This window comes from Octopus bimaculoides, chromosome 16 (genome assembly GCF_001194135.2).
Source record: "Octopus bimaculoides isolate UCB-OBI-ISO-001 chromosome 16, ASM119413v2, whole genome shotgun sequence".
Lineage (NCBI taxonomy): Eukaryota > Metazoa > Mollusca > Cephalopoda > Octopoda > Octopodidae > Octopus > Octopus bimaculoides.
Genome location: NC_068996.1, coordinates 24,531,951 through 24,535,750, shown reverse-complemented (window position 1 = coordinate 24,535,750; position 3,800 = coordinate 24,531,951).

The window sequence follows — 3,800 nt, the reverse complement described above, 5'->3', positions numbered from 1 at the left end:
CAAGCAAAAGCGAAATCGTGATGGCACCTGTGCCCAGCGTTGCCTTTCTGGCACTTGTGCCCACGGCATGTGTAAGGACTTTCGAGCGAGATCGTTGCCAGTGCCCCTGGACTGGCTCTTGTGCGGGTGGCACATAAAATACACCATTTTGAGCGTGGCTGTTGCCAGTACTGCCTGACTGGCCTTCGTGCGGGTGATACGTAAAAGCACCCACTACACTCTCTGAGTGGTTGGCGTTAGGAAGGGCATCCAGCTGTAGAAACTTTGCCAGATCAGATTGGAGCTTGGTGTAGCCATCTCGTTTCACCAGTCCTCAGTCAAATCGTCCAACCCATGCTAGCATGGAAAGCGGATGTTAAACGACGATAATGATGATGATGATGATGATGATACCGTATTTCTCGGCATCGAAGATGCTTCGTCCTTGAGAACGCACCCTAATTTTGACAACCAAAAATTTGAAAAAAAAAAAAGTAATCATAAAAATAAGGTCCTGGCACTTTGAGTCTTGTTACCTTTATAGAGATGCAATGAAAAAAACATTGCTGTAACCCCCAACATGCCACTTAAAATGTCCCTAGCATTTATCTTAGCTGTTCTTCTAACACTTATTTGCGCTATCCCTTACGTTGGCTAATTGTGACTGTCTCCTGTTGTGACTCCACACTTGCGTCTGTAAAAGTAACAAAAGGTAGCATTCACCTACGTTACCAGTTTGTTTTGTGGGACCGTCAGTACAGAGACATAGTATGGTAAGTTTACTCTCAAAGTTTACACCTACCGTTATGTACCTACTGTAATACTGAAACTACACTATGACAGGGATGGATTTAGAGGTGGGGATATGGCAGACCCTCCTCCCCCCACCAACCAAGAAAATTTTCAAATTTGACTGTTTTGTTTAAATATGTATGATGGTAAGCATTTTTGATTTTTGTACCAGCAACAAACAACCCTTGAAAGGTTCAGTTAAAAATCGATTTTTTCCAGTATCTCTGAACTTATTACACTGTCATTTCATTGATCACTTGCAATGAATCAGACCTTAGACCTACCCCCACTAAAAATTTCTGGATCCACTCCTGCACTATGATACTCCAGTTTGACTATTCATTGTTCAGCCCAGCAGTGATTTTTATCTTCTGTGTTTCATCAGGAAGGTTCTTGGCCAATAGTGTCTCAGTTCATGCAAGTGGACAGGGCTACAGCTGGTGCAGGATTTTAAGATTTTGGTAGTATTGAATGTAGAGTATACAGTACTGTTTTTTGTCCCAGACAAAGGAAAAACTAAACTCTATGATAGGAAAATTATTGTGAGAAATACAGAATAACATTTTATCGCACAGTTACACTTTGTAAAAATACCACATGAACATGACATCCCAAATAAAACAACATAAAAATAAAATAAAGATTATAGTAAAATCTACACAATAAAAAATATTTCAATCATAAAATCTTGAAAATATTTTACGTATTGCTACCATTTATAGAAGTACCACACAAACATGACATCCCAAATAGAACAAAATAAATATAGAACAGAAAACATGTTTTCATCTTCAAATCCTGAAACTATTTCATACTATTACCATTTGTAAAAATTTCACACAAACATGACAAAACAAATGTTACAATAAAATTACAATGGAAAAAGATTAAAAAGTGTTAAAAATATTAAACATACGAGTATGAGGAAAATGTTTCACTCTTCAAATCCTGAAAACTGACTGAAGTCATCCTTAGCCCCAAGACCAGAAAAATCATTAGGGTGGTCAATACTGTCCCATGTGTCACTATCTTCAAAGGGAATGTTTTCTTCTATGTCATCTAATGCATTACTGATGCCACATTTTTTAAAAAGATTTTACTACTGCTACAATTTTCACAGCATTCCCTGATTTCAGGATTCACTTGCACATCTGAGCAATTGTTGGCCGTGTAGGTGTTAGGTCATGGTCTTTGGCTTTCATCCACTGATTCCACTCTTCTTTCAAAAATGCCTTATAAGGCTTGCTAATTGGTAGGTCCAACACTGATAATTGGCTTGTTGAACCACCAGGGATCACTGCCATTTTCATTTTCAATTTCTGCACCTTTTCTTTAATAGCCTTTGTTTTGTGAGCACAAAACTGGTCCCACACATGAAGGAATGGTTTTTTTAAGGAGGTCACCAGAACACCGTGACCAGAACTTATCTAGCCATAACTTCATTCCCACTTCATCCATCCACCCCTTTAGGTGGATGTGAACAAAATTCCATGTGGAGTTTTGTCTTTTGATAAAGTTTGCCTGTTGAAAATAAGCAGCAGTGGCAGTTTTGTTCCATCAGTACAGCACGATAGTACTGCAGTATAATGGGTTTTCTCATGTCCAAATGTCTTTACACATGGTCTTGGACCCTTTAACATCCACTGTTCTATTTGATACCACATCAAACGTTAGTGACACTTGATCCATGTTTCTGATCTGACCCAATTCATAGTCAGTCTCTTTTCTTGCACTATTATGAACCTGTGAAATTTGATTATTTTGTTATCATAATCTTCAGGCATTTTTTGTGTTATTCTGGCTTTCATTCTCATTGCCAGTCCCTTTCTCTTCATGGATCTGTAACACCAGCTTGATGTACCATGAAAATCATCCAGACCTCATGCTGCTGCCCTCATTAATAATCATTTTTATTGATACTGCAAGACCCGAATGTCTCTCCACAACTATCCACTCCTTCATCTCTTGCTTCAGTTCTGGCCACTTAGCTGCAGTCTTATACAGGTTATGTTTAAGTCTTGATGCAGGCTTCAACAGGTCCTCTTGTTTCTTCCAGTAGTGGATCACTTTCTCAGTTGCTGGTGCTCCAAAATGCCTTTCTGCAGCCCTGTTGCCATGCTGTTTGCCATATTCAATCACTTGTAGCTTGTAGCCAATTGTGTAAGAGTATCTTCTGCTTGAGATTGCCATAGTAATGGTTGTACTAAAAATTGTAAAATCTTCTGATGTTGCGGATCACTCCTAATGTCAGCAGGTTCAGGTTTGAACTGGTTAAGATCATGGCTTTCAGAGATCAAGGAGGAAGCCTATGTTGCTGTCTGAACACAACACCTTTCATCACAAAGAGTGAGTAAGTGATTATGATAGTATTGTTATTAATATTTGCTTGTAAATCCTTTTAACATATTGCATTTTTAATAATGTTCCCTTAAAATCAGGTTGTTTGAAAAGAGTGACAATACCAGCAATATAAATACACATGTAAAATATCCTTCGTCAGTTGCCTTGTCTAACATGCACTGCCCAAACGGGAATTAATTTTTGTGATTGTGTATATCATGCTACTTTTTGTTTATTTGCTACTTTAACAAAGTATAATTTATACACTTCACTGAGTAGTCATATACAAGAGATCAGATTATTGTCTAGTATAGACAATTTTCCTCTGAGGTTAGGATATACCTATGGAAAATGCAATCCTTGCCCTCCAGGACGAATTTCAAGACTTATTATAGGAAAAAAGCAACGTCTTTGATGCCGAGAAATATGGTACATACATGCATATATATATATATATATATATATATATATATATTTGAAAAGATTTGTAAAAGTACCACACGAGTAAGTAGATATTAAAGATAAGTAAAAATGAAAATGCCACTTTTTAAAAACATTTTTTGGGGGTTTTATTTAATTTACATGTTTCGGTTTTTTTGAAAAACCTTATCAAAAATGAATATAAAATATGTAAGAAGAGAAAAGGGCTATTAATAAAATAAAATTGAAATTAAAATTAAGAATGACAT